This window comes from Rana temporaria, chromosome 1 (genome assembly GCF_905171775.1).
Source record: "Rana temporaria chromosome 1, aRanTem1.1, whole genome shotgun sequence".
In the NCBI taxonomy this organism is placed as follows: Eukaryota; Metazoa; Chordata; class Amphibia; order Anura; family Ranidae; genus Rana; species Rana temporaria.
This window is the reverse complement of record NC_053489.1, coordinates 268,842,810-268,866,301: the sequence shown is the minus strand read 5'-3', so window position 1 is coordinate 268,866,301 and position 23,492 is coordinate 268,842,810. Positions and strand designations below refer to the sequence as shown.

At 44.6% G+C, this 23,492-nt stretch overlaps 1 protein-coding gene across 2 annotated transcripts in view; it reads left to right on the top strand.

Moving 5' to 3' along the window:
• Nucleotides 1–9,748: 9,748 nt before the first annotated feature.
• The window catches only part of LOC120941932 (aminopeptidase O (putative)), a 525,264-nt gene continuing 511,520 nt past the window's right edge, over nucleotides 9,749–23,492 (top strand). Inside the window, exon 1 of one of the 2 annotated variants that reach the window (XM_040355487.1) lies at nucleotides 9,749–9,834. The gene's annotated coding sequence lies outside the window, so the exon portion shown is untranslated. The remainder of the gene's footprint in view (nucleotides 9,835–23,492) is intronic. The other variant, XM_040355486.1, reaches the window with a different exon arrangement.

The following is a 23,492-nucleotide window of genomic DNA, read 5'->3' as shown; positions in this document are numbered from 1 at the left end:
CCATTTTTATTAATATTTTTTTACTAGTAATGGCGGCGATCAGCGATTTTTATCATGACTGCGACATTATGGCGGACACATCGGACACTTTTGACACCATTTTGGGACAATTGTCATTTTTACAGCGATCAGTGCTATAAAAATGCACTGATTACTGTAAAAATTACACTGGCAGTGAAGGGGTTAACCTGTAGGGGGTGCTGAAGGGGTTAAGTGTGACCTAGGGAGTGCTTCTAACTGTTAGGGGGTGTGGCTTGCCCTGACACATCACTGATCACTGTTCCAGATGACAGGGAACAGACGATCAGTGACATGTCACTAGGCAGAATGGGGAGATGTTGTGGTCTGTGACCTGATCCCGGGACACCAGGTGACATCGAGTCTGTGGGTCCCGCGGGCACAGTCACGGATCTCGCGCGCGACCATGCGGCCGGCAAATTAAAGGGGACGTATATATACGCCCATTTGCCCTGGCGTGCCATTCTGACGACGTAAGAAGTCGTGCGGCGGTCGGCAAGCGGATAAACACTTAAATTGCCTTATTTATGCTGGTATATTAAAATAGGCACTGTGAGGTAACCCATACGAACTTGTTTTTAAGTTTCCTGTTGGTAGTTTCTTTAAGAACTACCTATGCCAAATTCAGGCAAGCATTTGGGCTAGTGTTGATAACATTATTGGCACGTGTGGCAGGGACAAATTCTTGAAGAACTACCACCAGATCCCAGAGGAAACTGGTGGCAATGGAAACCAACCCTGAGCTGGCATACAGAGGTACACAAGTACTCAAAGCAGGCCCCATCTCTGCTTGGAAGCTGTTATTTACGGTGTGTACGGCTAACACTCAACCAAATGTAATACTTACATCAGTTGTATTTAGAATACATTTAATCTATTTTTTTTATCATTGCACAGCTGGAATATTTGATGTTTTTTTTTATATCTGGTAGGTAAACATTGCAACGATAACTCCTTTAAGGTGAGATCAGCTGTGAGTGCTCAGACTGCTAAAATCAGCCCTCGCCAATTATCTTTTCAAACAAAAAATATTTTTTTCCTCCTAAATTTCCTGAATTTGTCTTACTAGGTTGGAATTTTGCATCATATGCAGAACCTTCACTTATACGGTTAGATGTCCAAATCACATAACACACAAGCTTTGTTTCCTGACTCTCTACTCCATACAGTTATAGTGGCTATTTAGCTGAACTGATCTCATGGGCTTCCACGATTTAAGGTAGGAAAACAAATGACCCCATTCCATGCGGTGCAGTGAATTACTGATCAGTTAAAGTTTACAGTCACTGTAAGTGCTCAAAATTGTTAAACAAGCTACAGCTGTGTTAAATGGCTACACATATTGGAAAAAAAATAAGCCCTTTGATAATATTGTGGAAATCTGGCCAACATATTAAGAGAAACCTGACCTGTATTATAGAGAAAATGAGATTCCTGCTGGGGAGCATGCAGGAGCATCGTTGTGAGGGAAAATGCGCAGTGCTGCCTCACAGTAGGAACTGCTCACAAGTGTAATAGATGGACGGTTAAAGGAAATGGTAGAACAGTACTCCATACTAAGCTGCTAATAGCTATAGACCTGTCTTTATGCAGTGATGTAAGCTAGTGCAGTAAAAGAAAAAGAAAACTCTTCATAAAGCAGTCAGTCAGTCAGTCAGTCAGTCAGTCAGTCAGTGTCAGAGGTGGAGTAGGGTGCTTCGGACCTTCCGCTTACGAGCCTGCTCCCACCCAGACCTGGCAGTCAGAAACTAGGCAGACTAGGCAGACTTTCCATTACCTGTGCTGCACAAGAAACAGCTCCTAGGAACCAGGAACCTAGGAACCAGGAATCCAGCTCTCTCCTCTCCTCGTGGACTCCTTCCTGCTCCGCAGGTAAGACCCTGTTCTCTCAGGGCCTACCATCTTGGGGAACCACTGACGGCCGTCCTTTTCAGGGCAGCCGTCACACAGACCCCACACTGCGGCTCTCTATTTTTCTCGGCATCCTCTCTCGCACGGCCACCCACGATTGTGGTTGCCCCCAGACACCCCCCCTGGGTGTATTTTCGGCGCTTTTTGGCGTTTTTACACGCCCGCGCCAGCCTGCTACTTTTCGCGGCCGCCGCGCCTCAGGAAAGTCCGCGGCTTCAGCCGCGGCCTACCGGCGCTCCGACCGTTTCTCCCTGCACCTACCACCAACAGTGCAGTTTTCGTTGTTTATCGCCCCTGCACCCCTAGAGGTCCCCTCCACCCCCCCTATTAGCAACCAGATCGGTGGAATCATTTTCTTACCTACCTGATTGCTCCCCCAGCCTGGGTCCTGTGTCTTTGCCTGGCGGCCATCTTGGTGCACCCCAGCAACAGTGACACCCAGCATCCCCCCCCCCCCTTTTCCCCTCATTAAGTCATCAATCTTTGATCCAGGGCTTGAGCCGATCGCCTTTAGGGATCAGGAAGGAATTTTTTTCCCTGCCGCAGCACATTGGCCAGCTTGCCCAGGGTTTTTTTGCCTTCCTCTGGACCAAGGATTGCTGAGAGCGAGGATTCCCTGAATCCTCTCTCACCAAACACCCGCACCCCCCCTCACGGTGACTGGCAACAATGGTTAAATTGAGATACTCTGCGGAAACCATTTGGGGTCTGAGACAATTCGCAACAATATTACCTGCCGTCACCACAAAAGCCTTAAAATCGGATCAACTTTTGAGAATCGATCGACGATCGATCATCAAAAATTTCAACCATTCAACACAGCTCAAGCACATATCATGTGCGTTGCTTAACACTAGATCGGCAGTTAAACACCGCTCAGAAATCCATGATTTCTTACTACAAAACGATCTAGACTGCCTCTTTATTACAGAAAGTTGGCTGTCAGACGACTGCAACACCATTCTCGGAGAATTGGTGCCAGAAAATTATCGCATCCTAACGGAAAATAGAATAGGGCAAAGAGGAGGAGGCCTGGCGGTGATTCATAAGTCGCATATTGCAATCACTAAACCGGTCCTTCAAAATCCTCTACCTTTTATGGAAACCCTTACGCTTCAACTTCAAGCTCACTCTCAGGAGACCGTTCACATTCTCCTCTGCTACAGGCCCCCTGGGCCCAAATCGCAGTTGATTCCAGCATTAACGGAGTTCATTTCCACTTACTCCCTTAACAGCAATCATCTTTTGCTGCTCGGGGATTTCAATTTGTGGGCCAACTCCTCACAGGATCCCATCGCGGAGGCCTGCATCGACCACCTGGAAGGATTAGGACTTCAGCAACTTGTATGCGGTCCCACGCATGCCTCAGGTCACACACTCGACCTAATTTTCAGACAAAATCTGAAAATAAACATTTTGGGAAATGAACCTTTGCCATGGACAGACCACCATGCAATTAGCTTCATAATTCCCAGAACTTCACTAGTCATGAAAGTACCCAAGCCGGTGACAACACACTGGGCTAGATCTCAGAAGAAGCTCCACTCGGAACTCTTCAGATCTACCCTGGGAAACCGAATTGGGGCTATTCCTCCTCAGCTAGCAGCCTCAGATACTTTGGATGCCATAAATGCAGCTCTGCTACAGTCAGCCGACTTAGCAGCACCAAAGCGCAAACTCCGCAGCCGGGCAAAAAAGTCCAGCTGGTTCAATAACCAGCTGTCGCTATTGAAGCAAGAGCGCAGAAGGGCGGAAGCCGCCTGGAAAAGAAGTCCTTCAGAAGACCGCCTCAACTTCTACAAAGCAGTAACAACACGATATCACAAGGAAATTTTCAAAGCCAAAAAACTGCACTTTTCTATGGTAATTAACAGCGCAAGGAATCGCCCACGCGAACTCTTCAGGATGGTCACCCAGACCATGAATCCGGGATGTCTTGAAGTTCCCACTTCAGACACCCAAGAGTTCTGCAATGAACTATCGGATTTCTTCATCAACAAAATTGAAAAAATTCGGGTAAGTATTCGGCAAAACAATACTCCACTCAGCCCCCTCTTCAATCAATACACCGACGGAACGCCTCTACAATCAACTAAGTTCACTTTGGAACCCATCTCCATCGATACCACAAAAAAATTCATTGGTGCACTGCGCAACAGCACAGCACCCAATGACATCATTCCCACCAAGCTACTGAAGGAATGTGCCGACATCCTGGCGCCTCCGATCACGCAGCTTATAAATCAGTCATTTAAGGAAGGCATAGTGCCTTCCCTGCTGAAAGAGGGCACAATCCTGCCGATCTTGAAAAAACCTAATTTGGATCCTATGGACCCAACTCACCGCCGTCCCATAACAGGTCTAAATGCTCTGTCCAAGATAATGGAGAAAGTGGTGGTAAATCAGCTGCAACAGCATCTGGACACCCACAACCTACTCGATCCATTTCAATCCGGGTTCCGTCCCGGACACGGTACAGAAACGGCCTTACTGAAAATATGGGACGATGCGCTCGAGGCCGCAGACGAAGGAGAATCGTGTCTCCTGGTTCTGCTGGACCTAAGCGCAGCTTTTGACACAGTAGACCATAAATTGCTACTGAGACGACTAACAGAAGTCGCCGGAGTCTCAGAAGATGCCTTACCATGGTTCTCCTCTTTTCTCGGAAACCGATCACAAACAGTGAAACTGGGATCCTTCACCTCAGAAAAACGCACGGTGCCATGTGGGGTCCCCCAAGGATCCCCCCTATCACCGGTGCTGTTTAATATCTATCTTCGTCCTCTCTTTGATATTATCGGTAGCCAAGAACTACTCTATCACTCTTATGCAGACGACACGCAGTTGTATTTTCGCATCTGCCATAAAAAGGATCATCATCTCAGATTAGAGAAATGTCTCTCTTCAATAGAAAACTGGATGACTAAGAGTTATCTCAAACTCAATAGCGCTAAAACTGAACTCTTTATCTTCGATGCCAGTTGGAAGAAACAACCGACAACAAACTGGACACCATCTCCCATCCTGGGACAAATCATCTCCCCTAGCTCCAAAGTCAAAAGTCTGGGAGTCACGTTTGACACCTTCATGACAATGGACGCACAAATAGGGTCAGTAGTCAGCGGGGCGCACCATTTGATGCGCCTACTACGCAGACTGATTCCATTTATCCCCAAAGAAGACGTAGCAGTCGTGGTGGGAACAATCGTGAATTCCAGACTGGACTATGCAAATGCCCTTTACCTCGGGCTCCCCAAGTACCAAATCGCTCGTCTTCAAGTCGTACAGAATACGGCCGCCAGACTGGTGACTGGGAAAAAATCTTGGGAATCAATCTCACCTTCATTGAGATCCCTTCACTGGTTGCCAGTGAAAGACAGAATTGCATTTAAAGCACTCTGCCTGACACATAAGTGCATCCATGGGAAGGCTCCTAGATATCTATGCGACAAGATCAAACCGCACAATTGCAACCGCATTCTGCGATCCACCGACCAAAATCTGGTCAAGGTTCCTAAAACCAAATACAAGTCCAAAGGAGAAAGAAGGTTTGCTTTCCAGGGCCCCAGGCTTTGGAATGCTTTACCAACCAGCATTCGGTTGGAGCAAAACCACCTGTCCTTCAGAAGGCAGATCAAAACCCTGCTTTTCTGATAGGCATGAGACACAAACAACAAGCGCCCAGAGGCGATTCAGTTCGCATGTGCCGCGCTATATAAATTTTTTCATTCATTCATTCATTCAAAGCAATAATAATAAAAAGCATTTCTTTGCAAAAAATGAATATTACAGCCACAGATTTCCCCAGTCACCCCCCTCCTATGTATAAGGATCAGTTCAAGGTATGGATATTTTATACATACAGTAAAACCTTAAATTGCGAGCACAATTTGTTTCAGAAACATGCTTGTAATCCAAAGCACTTGTATATCAAAGCAAATTTCCCCATAAGAAATAATGGAAACTCAAATGATTCGTTCCACAACTATTTATTCATAGGTCCTTCAGTTTATAGTCCATATAAAAAGATTATAGCAATGTGATCAGGTTGTGTAACTATAAAATGTCCTTCCACAAATGGAAGCCTCCACAAGGGGATTAGAAGCAAAATCCAGCAGGAGCTACAGAGTATAAAAGAGAAGAGAGGAGCCTCTAAGTGTAGCAATATGTTGCTAAATGTTGTACCTTCATTAAATGTAACCATATTGCTACACTTAGAGGTTCCTCTCTTCTCTTTTATACTTGGTTGTGACATGACGCTACTTGTATATCAAGACATCGCTTGTATATCAAGCCAAATTTTATTAAAAAATGTTGTTCGTCTTGCAAAATGCTCTCGAACCAAGTTACTCTCAAACCAAGGTTTTACTGTAGTTTCCTTGGTCCAGCTTGGACCAAGGTAACTATGTAAATACCATAGACAAAAACTCACCCAAGCTCTACTGCATGTTTGTAGGATGATGAGCTGAATAATGGTGCTCAGGCCATTGTGCCCCAAACATCAAAATTGCATAAAGAATTCCGGCAACTCGATTGCTTCTTTTTAAATCTTTATTGAGCACAAACAGCAGAGCGGCATCAAAACGCTAACATGTTTTGGCAAAAGCCTTCCTCGTAGTTATGAGGAAGGCTTTTGTTGAAACATGTTAGCGTTTTTGCCAAAACATGTTAGCGTTTGATGTCGCACTGCTGTTTGTGCTCAATGAAGATTTAAGAAGCAATTGAGTTGCCGGCATTTGTATGTAAATACCATACCTGGCTAACCCCCCCCCCAGAAACCACTAAAGTAGATGCTGGTACTCCAATGACCTGCTTCAGGGTCCCATGCAAAGTAGCTACCTCCTGGATTCTGAACACAGGAGGTCAGCTGCTGGATACCACGTCCAATAAGAGAATGTTTTGCATTCATTCAGTAAATGGAAAGCATTATGTAAATGGGGCTGGTGCCAAGTGGAAGACCTCCTGTGTTCAGAATGCAGCTGGGCAGCACAAAGTCTGGCCCCAGGGCTACATCTCGCCAGCTAGTACATTGTATCTGCCCCACAGCTAGGGGAGAGACTCTGATGGGAGCAAAGATGTGGGGAAAACTCTGATGGGGAAAACAGATGTGGGGGAGACTATGATGGGAACACAGATGCGGGGGACATATTGATGGGGACACACGAGGACACATATGCAAGTTCACCCTTACATCTGTGCCCTCCTCAAATTCCCCCTTTACATCTGTGTCTCCCTCAGATTCCCCTTTATATCTGTATTCCCATCAGTGTCCCCCTGTACCTCTCCCCATCATATTCCCCCTTACATCTGACATCTTGCATGAATAAGTGATTTTTTTTCGGCAAGTGAAAATGTGTAAAATATGCAATGTGGCCCTTGTACTGAATAGTTTGGGGACCACTGCATGGTGCATTGTGGGTAAAGAAATTCTAAATCCGAGAACAAAAATTGCTAGTATTGCAGCTTATAGTTCCTTAGATGTGCTGGCTGCATTACGTTACTTATTCACCTCGTTTTTTTAAATCTGGTAATCCTGCCATTAACATGCTTCCTATCCTGGGGTGACAACTGAACTGACTAACCTTGTCACCCTACTACATGGAATATGTCAAAGCAACATAACACTGTGTGTAACTTAGGACTACATAACACCTAATTAAATTCTCCAAAATAAGGGGAGGTGTTTTGTATTTCACAGAGATAGCTGGGAACAAAGCTAGCTGATAACAGTCCAGAGGAAGAGAGTACAGAAATTTACAAACTCACTGTTTTGCTGGCTGGAAAAACAATTTTTTATTTTTATTTTTTTGCACTTGTTAAACAGACGTGATAAAATATTTATTAATAACAAACCAAAAGAGAGCAAATAAGAGAAATGTATTGTTAAAGTTTAGAGCTCAACTAAAAAACGAACTAAAAAATGTTGACAGGTTGGCTTTTTTTTATGAAAGAAGAGATTTTGTATATCTCTTGTGTCATAAATGTTTCTTCCTGGCTTCCCAGTGAGTAAGTGTATCCCTTATCAGAGGGTTTGCAGGCAGCTCGTGCTGTTGGTAAATTTCGGGCAGGTAAACTCACTGGATATGACCATAAGTGGCTGCACACTCCTTTGGAATGCTGCAAGACACGCTAGAAACCAGGGTACCTAACTAGAAACCAATGCACCACTGGGTTCAGTATGTGTGTCAGGCAAGACACATGTGTAAACTTTACTCCGTATGCATGTAAACAGCACAAAAGTTTGGTCAGAATTGGACCATGTATGCAAATTTTTCCAGTTTGGGTTTACGCAGTCAAATGCTGCAGATGCTAAAACTGAGCTGCGAGAATGGGCTCATAGCATGCAATGAACAACTGATCTGAACGCAGCTTTATGTATGCCTGTGTGCATGAGCCCTTAATGGGATGCTTATTATCACCCTATATGGCACCGTTAAAGAGTAGGGATGAGCTCCGGCGTGTTCGCACAGTCCACGTGCAGAGCCCGCCAGGAAGTCTGCATGGCGCTGCGCTAACCACAGGCAGGGAGACATTTCCCAATCTCTGCAGCTGAGCATTGGGACAATGTCTCCCTGCCTGTGATTAGCGCAGCGCGGTGCATACTTTCTGACTGGACTGTGCGAACACGGCGGAGCTCATCCCTATTCAGGGCCATCTTAATAGCATCATGGGCCCCTGGGCAAAGTAATGCTATGGGGCCCCTACAATGGAGACAGTGCAGGTAAACAGAAATCAAGTAGGTAGAAGATAGGGAATATCTAGGGCGTAGAGGGGTCAGAGTGCTGGGGGGATATCTGGGATGTAGAGGGGCATCCCGGGCTGCCCCACTTTTGGGTCAGCCCGGGCTCAAGGACCAGCTGATTTGGGGAAAGGGCAGGGCGCCCTCATGCAGCTGGGGCCCCTGGGCAGTGCCCAGGTGTGCCCTCTCATTAAGACAACCCTGTCCCTATTAAAGAGCAGAGCATTTGTCTGTGTGTCAGGAACGGGCACAATTTTGCATGCGTTCCGTGACGCACAGTAACGTGAACCAGATTTTTAAGGGTAAAAGTTTGTTGCCATTCCACGAGCTGGCACAACTTTGAAGCGTGACATGTTGGATATCAATTTACTCAGCGTAACATTATCTTTCACATTAAAAAAAATTGCGCTAACTTTACTGTTGTCTTATTTTTTTATTAAAAAAGGTGTTTTTTTTTTCAAAAAAAAGTGTGCTTTTAAGAATGCTGCGCAAATACGGTGTGAAAGAAAGTATTGCAAAGGCCGCCATTTTATTCTCTAGGGTGTAAAAAATATATATATATAATGTTTGGGGGTTCTAAGTGATTTTATAGCAACAAAAAAAAAAATAGTTTTTAACTTGTAATTGTAAACTCCAAATCTCAGAAAGAGGCTCGGTCCTTAAGTAGTTAAGTTGATGTGTGCAGAGTTGTCACCCCTGGAGGGCAGTTCATTGGGTGATATACTCTAGGAAAATGGAGCTGTGCAGTCTTCATACAGAATAAGAAGACATCCTGAGAATGACTGTCATGTTTACATAGAAAAACATAAAAATAAACATATCCAGTGTGTATAACAAAAGAAATAGTACAGTAAATGTTTTGGAAAGTAATAAAAAAAGGAAATTTGTGAAGGAAAGGTGTCCTCAGCTGACAGTACTGCAGTCATACTGCATCCATCATACTCCCTGGCTCAGTTGGAAAGCTCCGCCTAGTAAAGCAGGCAGCGTGCTGTTTGTTTACCTTTGTGTGATGAATGTGCTGACACGGACTTGCAGCCTCCGCTTCCCCCGTGTGGAATGTGCTGATGTGAACCCTGTACTAGCGGTGTGCGTGTGCGGGATCCAGAAGTTGGAGCAGCTGCAGTGCAGAGTGGTGGTGAGCCAGTGCAAAGAGCAGCAAACAGCTGGTAAGTGCTGGACCTGTGTATGTGTGTGTGGGCTGTCTGCTCTCATGTGCTGGGATGTAAAAACAATCTCTATAATTGCAGTGATGCCATGGAATGAAGATGAATCCATGCTGGAGATGACTTCTCCATAGAAATCTATTGTGGTCAGAGGAAATAGCAGGTGGTAGAGTACAGGGTAATGGCATCAGCTAGAATTGACAGGAAGGAATACCTGTGTCATTCAGTGCCATCTTAATAGCATCATGGTCCTGTTGGCAAAGTAATGCACTAGGGCCCTTACCAGCCTTCATCAGGTGTCCCCATCACCGTGCTCCCTTACATCAGGCTCCCCTATCACAGTGCCCATATACATCAGGTCCCCCATCACAGTGCCCATCTATTGCACATTGACATCCCCATGACAGTGTCCCCTTATACATCAGGTGTTACCATGACCGTGCCCCCTTACATCAGTTTACCCCATCACAGTGCCCCCTTACATCAGGTGTACCCATACATAAGGTGTCTACATACATCAGGTGGATCCATCACATTACCCCCATGCATTAGGTGTCCCCATCACCGTGTCCCATACATCAGGTGTCCCCACTAAGGATGAGCTCTGGCGTGTTCGCATGGAACACGTGCAGAGCCCGCCAGGAAGTGTGCACGGCGTTGCGCTAATAACAGCCAGGGAGACATTTCAGGATCCCTGCAGCCGAGCATCGGGACAATGTCTCCCTGGCTGTGATTAGCGCAGCGCCGTGCACACTTCCTGGCGGGCTCTGCACGTGTTCTATGCGAACACGCCAGAGCTCATCCTTAGGCAGCATCTCCTTCCTCTCTCTGAGACTGAGGTGAGTTCTCAGTCTCAGTGCTGGCTCTACTGCAGGAGGGAAAAGAAAGCTGAACCCTCGCTCCAGACTTCTGATAGGAATGACATTGCTGTTACTCCTGTCGATGAGTGACCAAATTGCCAGTGCACCCTGCCAACACAGCGCCTGCCCCCCCCTTTTCTGGCCTTGATCATGGGCCCCCATGCACTTGGGGCCCCTGGGCAGTGCCCACGTGTGCCCATTCATTAAGATGGCCCTGGTGTCATTCATATGCACTACTTACTACACCAGGAACTTACCTTTTTCTAAATGTGCATGCTGTTCAGGGACAAGGCGCTTCTTTTGTTTGCCTGTCAAATTTGCAGCTGGGTCTGCAGCCACTTCCATAGTGTTTTGTCGATATGTTGCCCGCCTTCGAAAAGTGCCCACGCATGTGCAGAACGGAGTTGCCGATCAGCTGGAGTGTTGTCACCATAGCTTATGCGCACATCGTAGGAGCCTTTTTTCAACGGGAGATACCATTTTCCGGGCACAATTTAATGCTATGCAAACAGCGCAGGGACGTGGTATTTGTCATATTGTGCCTCGCTGTTGCGCCACGGGTTTACAGCGAGGCACAATCTGACATCTACATTGTCCCTCCGCTCTTTGCATGGCTTTCAATTGTGACTGTGAAATGGTATCTCCCGTCGAAAAAAAAAACCTCTTACAATGTGCGCATGCACTATGCTGACGTCATTCCAGCTGATTGGCAACTCAGCTGGAGTGCCCTTCCATTCTGCGCATGCGCGGGCACGATTCGACGGCGGGCACATATCGTCAAAACACAGGCAGCCTATGGAAGTGGCTGCAGACCCAGCACCTTCAAATTTGACAGGCATACAAAAGCAGCACCATGTCCCTGAGCAGCGTGCACATTTGGAAAAGGGTAAGTTTCTGGTGTAGTAAGTAGAAGTGGATGACAGGGCACAAATCGATAGAACACCTGCATGATGCTTTGGGTAGATGTAGGCACGAAAACAAATGCCTCGTTCATGCAGGTGCCAGGCTGCTTGTATACAGAAAAACTATTTTACCACAGATTAATCACTTGTTCACTAATGCCATTTATAAATGTATGGTAGACATGGATTTTAAACACAGTCCTGGTTGCTATAGCAATGGGGATTGTGTCTACATGTGTAGTGTGGGCAGTGGGCTTTCATGTTAAAGTGATTACTGGTTGTAAACCTCAGACATGAAATATGTACAAAGCATATCCCTCAATAGCAGGAGTCTCCAAACTATGGCCCTCCGGTTGTTCAGGAACTACAATTCCCATCATGCCTAGTCATATCTGAATGTCAGAGTTTTACAATGCCTCATGGGACGTGTAGTTCCGCAACAGCTGGAAGGCCGTAGTTTGAAGATCCCCGCTATAGTGTGTTCTTGTCTCAATCTAGAGCACCCATTGTCATATCTGTCTGCTGTCACATTACCTTGCAATCATCATAAATCGCTTCTGATTCATGATGACTCCTGACACCAAGTGAAAAAAGGTGACGAGGGGAGGATCTCCAGCAGATTGACAGCCTCAGCTTTGTTCCTGTGTGCTGTATGAGTTTGTCCCTTCCCTCCAATTAGCTCTCAGACCTCTCCTCTCTGAACTGTGCAGAGTGTGACTTCAGCTCTCCCCCCCCCCCTTTTTTTGGAACTCTCAGACAAACTATAAATTCTGGATTTTGATTGCGTGAAGAGAAGACTGCTGTGGCATGTTCTGTGCTCCATTAGCTTCAGTGGAAGGCAGAGAAGACATCAGGGGTCTAATAGACCCTTGATCTTTCATTAAAGAGAACTTGTTATTACATAGGGGCTGTATTTGTAAAAAATATAAATAGTGTCATATTAAAAAAAAGAAATGTTAGACCCCCACATCTGTGTACATATACGTAAGGACATAACTGCATTTGGCAGGTGCCTGCATACAAGATAGCGGCCTTACTACACCATATATATATCTATATCGCCAGGAATGTCGGTAGGAGAGCAAGAAATCTACAGTCATCTTTTGCAGTTACCCCCAAAGTGATAACCTAGAAATTCCTTTAATACACTACCTGTGGGCATATATTGTGATAACCTTTAACCCTTTTGCTGCCAGAGCTGTTTTAGGGACAAGGAAGTGATATTTTACATGTCGCTTCTGGGTCAGAAAGAAGAAGGGGAGGAGAGCGGATGGACGTCCACTCTGCTCCCTCCCCTCTATCTGGCAGCACCCGCCATGCTGTTCCTGGGCACGCCGATGGGTGCTCAGAGCCTGGGATACATGGAGGGGACACGTGTTGGGGGGAGTATTTGGAAGCAATTTGGCTTGTCAGAATTCACACTCTGTGACTGCAGCAACTGGGAGTGTGTGTAACAAACCCCCCCCCCCTCCCCCATTGTTATCTCCATACAAAGTACATTAGTGGCAGCGGAAAGGCTTTCAAAGTCTAAGGCCCAGATTCACAGAGAGCAAGGCGCACATTACGCCGCCCTAGAGTAACCAATGTACGCTACGCCAACGCAGCGCAGAGAGGCAAGCAATGCATTCAGCAAGCCAGTGCTCCCAACGCTGCGCCAGCGTGGCGCGGGATTCGAAGGTACGCCAGCGTAGGTGGAAGTGGGCGTGACCCATGCAAATGAGGAGTGCCCCAATGCAAATGATGGGCCGAGTGCCAGACAGATACGTATAACGAACTGCACATGCGCCGTGACGTGGACGCATCCCCCTGCGCCGGATCACTGCGTACGGCGTGAACGTAACCTACGCCCAGCCAGACACACGTCCAACGTAAAATACACCGGCTTGTGTTCCCTGGTGCAGACCTTTGCATGCCTGCTGCTGGGTTGCACCTCCTTTATGGGGAATAACTTTACGCCGGACGTACAACTTACGCGCACCTCGCGTAGCCTGCGTCGGGTGCACGCAGGTTCGTGAATGGCCGTATTTCCCTCATTTGCATGTTTAAATGGCTAATCAATGGGAGCGGCACCATGCACCCAGCTTAAATGTGCGCCCACCCTACGCCGGCGTAAGCAAGCTACGTCGGCGGGTTTTGTAGCCTGGTTTTAGGCGCATATCTGTTTGTGGTCTGGCGCACAGATACGACGGCGCACATTTGCACTTACGTCGGCGTAACTTGTTATACGTCGGCGTAAGTGCTTTGTGAATCTGGGCCTAAATATTTTTTAACTAAATGCATTCTCTGCATTAATTTAAAAAACACTGCACTACTTCTTTTCCCACACCCCTCCTTAAACACTTACCCGACTCCTCTCATCACTCAAATTCTGTCCTTGCTTTCTTCTCTTCCTTGTTTCACAAGAGACACTAAGTACAGCAGGAGTCATTGGCTCATTTTGCTGTCAGTCAAACTGACAGCAGGTGCCCTTTAGCACAGTGCTTGCTGAGGGGTCACCCAGAGAAGGGAGGAATGGACAGAGCTGGCCGTGGACTGCCAAACAGGAGGTAAGGGACCGCTCTGTGCAATATCGTTGCACAGAGAAACTAAGTATTACCTTTTTTTTTTTTTTTCTATTTTAGCCCAAAAAAGCAGTTAATATCACTTTAATGCAACACCTATAGACAATTATGTTTGTCACCGTTTCATGGGTGTGAACAATTTTGGGTCTTGACATATTCAGTATGTATTTACTTGTCGTATCTCCATCTTTTGTATTTAACCAAAATTTGTGTAATTTATTGTGTTTGTGTGCACTAAAGTTAACTTTAGTATGTATTTTTTGTTTCTTGAAATTTTGCGTTAGTTGTGCACTAATATAACGTGACATACAAAATTGCAACTACCACCATTTTATGCAACTTAGGCCTCGTACAGACGAGGGGACAGTCCGCTGATAAGAAACCGCATGCTAAGAAACATTTGTCCGCTGCAAAACGGTCGGCTGGACAAATGTCCGCTGGAAACCTGTCCGGTCGGCCGTACACCCGACCGAACATGTCTGCTGAAACTGGTCCGCGGACCAGTTTCAGCAGACATGTTCGGTCGTGTGTACAAGGCCTTACACCAAAGAATCCTCAATAAATTGCAGCACCAGTTCCCTTGAAAACAACTCCTGTGTGCTTAATACTTCTCCTGTCCGTCTGGGGGAATGGTCTAGGTGGAGTAGTGTGTCCGGATCAGGAGGGAAAAAGAGGATCCCATTTAAAGGGTACACAAGCCTATTTTGCCCTTGCATTTTTATGTGGGTGTAATATTTGATGTACAGTATAGTGCAACACAATTTTTTGTTAAATTTAAGTTAGTTAAAATGGTTGTAAAGTCCAGAATTTTTATTTTATTTTAATGCATTAAAATAAAAAGCCTTTTGTGTTCAGCAGCCCCCCTAATACTTACCTGAGCCCCATATCTGTCCAGCCACATCCACGAGTGTCAGAGCCGATGGGGACTCTCCCCCCTGATTGGCTGAGACACAGCAGCGGGAGCCTATGACGCCGCTGCTTTGTCTCAGCCAATCAAATCCAGTTAGCCAATCAGGAGAGAGAGGGGACGGGGCTGGGTCACGGCTCTGTGTCTGAATGGATAGACAAAGCTGAAGCTTGACTTGGATGCCCCCATAGCAAGCCGCTTGCTGTGGGGGCACTCAACAGGAGGAGAGGGCCAGGAGCACAGAAGAGGGATCCAAGAAGAGGAGGCTCTGTGCTGCTCTGTGCAAATCCACTGCAACAGAGCAGGTAAGTATAACATGTTTGTTATATATATAAAAAAAAACAAGACTTTACAATCACATTGAAGATTAAATTTGACTGACCTCCCCATCTTTATTTTTTTTTTGTCCCTTTTACCAGAAGGTGGTATCTGCACATTTCACATAATCGCCCATCCAATGGATCCAGCATTGTCCTCCCATGCCTGGCCACAGCTCCGCCCCGTGCCACCATGTTCTCCCTGACGTCATCGAGAGGCCTTCGACTCTTCTGGGTCCAGCGGCCGTGCCTCTCTTTGACACGCCGATAAGCCAGCCCTCTCCTCCTTACCTTGAATGAAAGGCTGTGCCTCCTGGGATATGTGATGTACATATCCCGGAAGGCACAGGAGGCATTGTGCGTATCATTCGCCTAAGGCGAGTGACGTGCATAGGAGGCCAGGCGGACTTTAAATGAAAAAACAACACCCTATTCCTGCAGAGGAAGGGAGGATGGGTGGAAAGGCAGGACCATCCTCGGAAGGCTGAAGGTCCGCTTTAACACATATGGGAGTGTTATTAGGTGGAAGCTGTTGAGGTTCGCTCAAATTGTCATTTGGTTAAATTAAAGCAGCACACAGAATTCATATTTTATATATATATTGTGGTGGTTTGGGTCTGTCTTACCTGAATGATGGCGGGTTTTTGCCATATTTTGGGAGAGACAAACACAAGTTAATTGGCCAGCTGTGGTTTGGGCTTTTAAAGGCTGATCTAAACAGCATTCAGGGCCACACCCCACAGACAGGAGGTCTGTGCTAAGGAGTCAGGTGACTCCCAAAAGCTCTGTGAGAGAAGACAGAGTGGATGCATCTCTGCAGGAGGCAGAGGTGATGACTGTTGGAGCAGAAAGATGTAAGCTAGACGCTGTGTGCCAATTAGAAGCCGTGTGTGTCAAGAGGACAAGTCGCTGTGTGCGAATCAAATGCTGTGTGCAGATAAGTCGCTGTGTGCGACTGTTGATTTTCTTTGCAAGATACAGAAATGATGAAACTCCCCTGCGAGGGCTGCTTTTGTTTCTTGTGAACTTTGAACTTTTCTTTTAAATAAAAGTGGGCTACCAGGCCCTTAAAACTCAGCTCCGGATTGGCGTCTCACTGAAAAACGCATCTACCGTTGGAGTATGATCCCCCAATCTTACAATATATATATATATATATACAGTATCCCACAAAAGTGAGTACACCCCTCACATTTTTGTAAATATTTTATTATATATTTTCATGTGACAACACTAATGAAATTGCATTTTGCTACAATGTAAAGTAGTGAGTGTACAGCTTGTATAACAGTATAAATTTGCTGTCCCCTCAAAATAACTCAACACACAGGCGTTAATGTCTAAACCGCTGGCAACAAAAGTGAGTACACCCCTAAGTGAAAATGTCCAAATTGGGCCCAATTAGCCAATTTTCCTCCTCGTGTCATGTGACTTGTGTTATAAGGTCTTAGGTGTGTTAAATTTAGCGTTATCACTCTCTCTCATATTGGTTACTGAAAGTTCAACATGGCACCTCATGGCAAAGAACTCTCAGAGGATTTGAAAAAAAAGAATTGCTGCTCTGCATAAAGCTAGCCTAGGCTATAAGAAGATTGCCAAGACCTTAAAACTGAGCTGCAGCATGGTGGCCAAGACCATACAGCGGTTTAACAGGGCAGGTTCCACTCAGAACAGGCCTCCCCATGGTTGACCAAAGAGTGCTTTAAAAGTAAAGGGCGACGTTGTTTTAATTGCACAGGTCTTTTCAGTTCTCTTTCAGATCAGGGATGAGCTTGGGTTTTGTCTGACCCAAGTTTGGCAGAACGCACAAGAAAGCTGTCAGTACCATCACAACATCCCAGCTCCGCAGCTGTATGTACGAAAAGGGTCTGGGGATACTCATGACGTCATTGTCTACCTAATATGGAGGAATGTCCTAATTGGAAGGTTCCCCCATCAGGGACACAGACAGCAATAAAAATGTTGTGGTGTGTTGAGGAAAAGCACCAAAATTAGTGTGTAAGCTAAATGTTTTTTTTTTTTATTCGGTGTCATATGAAACACAAATCCAGCATGTTTTGAGGGTTCCAAGGTGCTCCCTTCATCATAGCTTTATAAAGATTAAAATAGCATAGCATGTTGTGGACAGTATTCAACAAATATGTCCTGGAATACAGATTAGATTGTAGAGTTGCTCCTGTCACTAGTTTAACATCAACAATATTTGCCAAGCCCTCATGACGGGGGCCCATTGAAATCCTCATGCCGCGTACACACGACCGTTTTTCGGGTTGTAAAAAATGACGTTTTTCAGGCTCTAGAAAAAAACGTTTTTTTTCAACCCGATCATTAAAACGCCCTTGCCTACACACGATCGTGAAAAAAAATGTTCTAGCAAAGCGAATTGACGTACAACACGTACGACGGCACTATAAAGGGGAAGTTCCATTCGGATGACGCCACCCTTTGGGTGGCTTTAGCTGATTTCGTGTTAGTAAAAGACGATTCGCGCTTTTCTGTCTGTCACAGCGTGATGAATGTGCTTACTCCATTACGAACGGTAGTTTTACCAGAACGAGTGCTCCCGTCTTATAACTTGCTTCTGAGCATGCGCAGATTTTTCACGTCGTTAAAGCCCACACACGTTAATTTTTTACAACCTGAAAAACGACAACGTTAAAAACGTTGTTAAAAAATAGAGCATGTTCGAATTTTTTTTTGCCCGTTTTTCCGGACCCTGAAAAATGCTCTGAAGCCCACACACGATCGTTTTTAATGACATTAAAAAAAACGTCATTTTTTTTAAAAACCCGAAAAACGGTCGTGTGTACGCGGCATCAGAAAGCAATAGTTTTGTTTTGTATGAGTCAAATAAAATCTCTGAACCCAGTGCACTGATTAGGCCCTTTCCTTCATACACTTCCAGTATTACTGACATAAGAGTTGAACTTCAGCTTCTGATTTCTGACGAACTGTTTGAAAGAAACCCTTCCCACCAGATGAGACACTATCAGGTCCTTAAATTGATATTAAAGGTTTGTGCTTTTTTTTTTTTTTTTACCAACAACATATACTTTACTTGCTCTGTGCAGTGGACTTGCACAGAGCAGCCCCGATCCTCTTATTTTCGGGTCCCTCACTGGCTCTACTGGCTTTTCCACCTTGACCAGTGCCCCCATAGCAAGCACTTGCTATGGGAGCACTGGTGCGTGCTTGCTCCCGAGCCTTGCTCTATGCATCCATAAGACACTTAGAGCCGTGGCTCTGCCCTGCCTTCCACTCTTTGATTGGCTGTGATTGACAGCAGTGGGAGCCAATGGCTCCTGCCGCTATGTCTCAGCCAATGAGGAGAGAGAGAGACTTGAGTCTCTCTTGAGTATTAGGGGGAGCTGGGGGGGGGGGGGGGCAACACACAGAAGGTTTTTTAGCTAAAAAACCTTCAACCTTTTCAACCACTTTAATTTTACTAGAGATCCAGCTCTCCTCGAAGTTACTCTGGCAGAGGTTCATCCTTTGCTTACTCTATTAAAAAAAATACATGCAAATCTAAAAAAAGAGATGCACTATAGCTGATTCCACTGATCACTGTATTAGTGTCACTGGTGATGTCAGTTAGTTAGTTACAACCCACTGTCAGTTAGTGTCAGATTGTTTTGTTACAGTATTGCACTCCCATTATAAGTCTTTGATCGCCGCCATTACTAGTTTTAATTAAAAAAAAAATCCTGTATACTGTATATACCATCATTTGTAGATTCTATAATTTTCATGCAAACCAAACCAATTTTTTTTTTTTTTTTTTTTAACAAAGACATGTAGCAGAATACATTTTGGCCTAAATTTATGAAGAAAGATCATTTTTTTATTGGATATGTTTTATATCAGAAGGTAAAACTTTAATATTTATTTTTTTCTAAATTTTCAGCCTTTTAATTTTATTTTAATTAAAAATACAGGGGTGAACAAATACCAACAAAAGAAAGCTCTTGCCTGACAAAAATTATAAAAATGTAATTTGGGTGCAGTGTTGCATGACCTTGCAATTGCCAGTTAAAGTAGCACAGTGCCGAATTGCAAAAAACAAAAAAGGTCATGAAGAGGGTAAAACTTCCTGGAGTTCAAGTGATGATTCTTTGCTGAAAGGTGTTCCCATCCTAGAATTCTGGGCATTATGAATGTTCCTAATTTTACACACTTAATAGCTATACCCTCTTTTTAATGTACTGTTGAGTAGCAGAATTCATTATTTATAGAAGTATTCTTTAAAAAAGGGAATTTCGTAAGCACAGGATTTTAGCAAGGGGGTACATTGTTCTGCATTTTTTTCAGCACAAAGGGCCAGATTCACAGAGCAGATACGACGGCGTATCTCCTGATACGCCGTCGTATCTGTTGTTCTATCTATGCGACTGATTCATAGAATCAGTTACGCATAGATAGCCATAAGATCCGACAGGTGTAATTGTTTTACACTGTCGGATCTTAAGATGCAATGCGGCCGCTGGGGGGAGTTCGCGTCGTAAACCAGCGTCGGGTATGCAAATTAGGAGTTATGGCGATTCCCGACGGTTTTTCGCGTTCGCTACATCGCCGCTAGTCTAGTTTCCCGCCGCAAAGTTAGTCGTTTTTTTTGGTGCCTTAACTTTACACAGCAATCGTATTGCTGTATAAAGTATGGCCGTCGTTCCCGCGTCGAAATTTAAAAAATAACGTCGTTTGCGTAAGCCGTCCGGGAATACGGAATTACGCTACGCGCGTCGCCGTTCGAAAAAATGACGTCACTTCGCGCAAAGCACGGCGGGAGTTCGGAAACGGAGCATGCGCGGTAGGTCCGGCGCGAGAGCGCGACTAATTTAAATGGCACAAGCCCATTTAAATTGGCCCGCCTTGCGCCGGAGCCTGCCGACGTAGGTTTTCATTGCAAGTGCTTGGTGAATCAGGCACTTGCGATGAAAAATTGCGGCGGTGTAACGTATCTAAGATACGTTACGCCGCCGCTGCCCTACGTGAATCTGCCCCATAGTACATAGACATGGAAAAAATGCCTTCTAATGTCAGTATGGGGCCATTATTGCCAACTGGATGCATTGACGTGCACTGAAAATTGTCCTGCTTTCTGCATGTTCCCATTAATAAGCTGCGGTCCTTCTCACAAACTGGGAGATACGTATTGTAAATCTTGCCAGGTGTATATGAGCCGGTAGCCACTTGCCTATATATGTCCACATGTATTATAGTAATTGTTGTTTCTGTAAATACTAAATCTACTTAATATGATTTACATAACACACATGCATCTTCTCTTATCCTGAGGACTAACTCTCCCTTTGCTCTCATCCATGTAGAATTTTTTTTTTCACTTGTTTGGCTATAGTAATTGAATACCTGATCAGTTCCCTTATGGTTCTGTACCCTGAACATGGTCATTGCTTATGTTACTGTCTAATTGGTAAATCTGAAAGGATTATGTAGTGCCTGTAGAGTGCACTTCACTTTTAAATTAGCCTTGCAAAATATCCCTGCTACATTTTCAATTACCTTGGTAGCAAAATGTTTTTGCTTATTTTGAAAACACATTATTATACTTGGTTTCTATTGTGTTCATGAGACATAGACATCTCAAAAATGTATTTTGAACAAAATAGTCGTTGGTTAGTACAATGAGTAACAAACAGGATTGATTAGTCTGCTCTTCACTCTGACCTTGTTTGGGGTACATGAGCATACAGAAGTCTACTCCCCTGTATTATCTTAGGTAAACATTAAGGCTCCATGCACACTGAAACTATAAAAAAACGCCAGTAGCTTTGCAGGGAGCCTTTCAAGGGTTTTTATCGTTTTTGCAATAGCTTTAATCAGCGTTTTTCAGTGTAACTTTTCTTTTTTTTTAATGGATAAAAAACCGCTAGCTGGCTCAAGCGTTTATGAGCGTTTTTGAGCATTTTTCGTTTTTTTGCGTTTTTTCTCGCTGAAAAACGTCACTTTGAACGCAAATTTCGGGCGTTCAGAAAAAATCCAATAAACTCCAAAGCTCATTAACACTAAAAAACGCACAGGTGTGCATGGGCACAAAGGCTAACATAGAGTTCAGTTCATGGGCTTTTAAAAAAAAAAAAAAAAGCCAAAACGCCAATAAACTACAGTGGTAAAAAAGGATACCCATGATCAATTCAGAATCTGTTTTTCTGTTATTGGTTAGCACGTCTGCCTTGCAGCCCTGGGGCTCTTGTTTCCAGTCCTGGTCAGGACACTATAAGCATATTTTCACTGTTCTTGCATGGGCTTCCTTGGGGGACCACACTCCAAGGATTTGCTGGTAGGTTAATTGGCTTCTATTGCCCCATGTATGATATTCTACAAAGGGTGCCCAAGATGGCTTCCTCACCAACAGATAAAGCATATTGAGTTCCTAGAAAGAAAAGGGCTATGGAACTATAAATTCATATGTACATCATATTTTACTAACTACCATCATATTAATGGAAAAAGAAAATATGGACAGCCGCACTCCAAAAAACCTTGATGGTTGTCTTTATTTAAAAAAGGAAAAATGCACTACAAGTCACAGCACAGCTATGATTAAGCACTAATTTATAGTGCGAAGCGCGTCAGCTGTTTTACTCCCGTGTTGTGTGCTGTGGCTTGTAGTGCATTTTTCCTTTTTTAAATTAAGACAACCATCAAGGTTTTTTGGAGTGCGGCTGTCCATATTTTCTTTTTCCATTTGTTGCCTTGTGCATTGCCAGCACCCTTGATCTCCTGAGACCATACTGATCATCCTAACACAATCCACCTGGAGCGGTAATTTTCTTTCTACCATCATATTAAAGCATAAGGAAGGATTAGAACCCCGACTAGGCTTTTATTACTAATTTGAGCTCGGTTAGAGAGATTTCAAATTGGATACTGTAAAGGGGACAACAGTTTCAGCAGCGAAGGTGTAGTAAGATCATACATAGCACTATAATCTAGTATTGAAGAAGAGGGCAGGTTTGGGACTATAAATGAGGAGCATAGTATAACAACTAAGTTTCTCCATCCCTATGTTGGGAAAAGAGTTTGTTAATTGAATGAGATGCGTAGTGTACAGTCAGTAATTGATTACATAAAAACACATTTGTAATATATGTACACAATACAATGGGATATAGCGTAGGTCAACAATAGACAATAATGTTGAGAGCAAAATGTATTGTTGAAGAGCCTCACCAACATACAATGGATATAAAAAAGGCTACACACCCCTGTTAAAATGTCAGGTTTCTGTGATGTAAAAAAATTAGACAAAGATAAATAATCCACTTGCTTACTGGGCACATATACCCGCTTCCTGCCCAGGCAAAATTTCAGCTTCCGGCACTGCGTCACTTTAACTGACAATTGCGCGGTCGTGTGACGTGGCTCCCAAACAAAATTTACGTCCCTTTTTCCCCACAAATAGAGCTTTCTTTTGGTGGTATTTGATCACCTCTGCGGTTTTTATTTTTTGTGCTATAAACAAAAAAACAGCGACCCCCCCCCCCCGCTACATGCGGCGGTCGGAAACCCGCGGAGAGCGATCCGGGACGAGGGTGCAGCTATTCGTTTCTAGCCGCCCCCTCGCGATCGCTCCCCAGAGCTGAAGAACGGGGAGAGCCGTATGTAAACACGGCTTCCCCGTGCTTCACTGTGGCGGCTGCATCGATCGAGTGATCACTTTTATAGGGAGACTCGATCGATGACGTCAGACCTACAGCCACACCCCCCTACAGTTGTAAACACACACTAGGTGAACCCTAACTCCTACAGCGCCCCCTGTGGTTAACTCCCAAACTGCAACTGTCATTTTCACAATAAACAATGCAATTTAAATGCATTTTTTGCTGTGAAAATGACAATGGTCCCAAAAATGTGTCAAAATTGTCCGAAGTGTCCGCCATAATGTCGCAGTCACGAAAAAAAATCGCTGATCGCCGCCATTAGTAGTAAAAAAAATATATAAATAAAACTATCCCCTATTTTGTAAACGCTATAAATTTTGCGCAAACCAATCGATAAACGCTTATTGCGATTTTTTTTACCAAAAATAGGTAGAAGAATACGTATCGGCCTAAACTGAGGAAAAAAAATGTTTATATATGTTTTTGGGGGATATT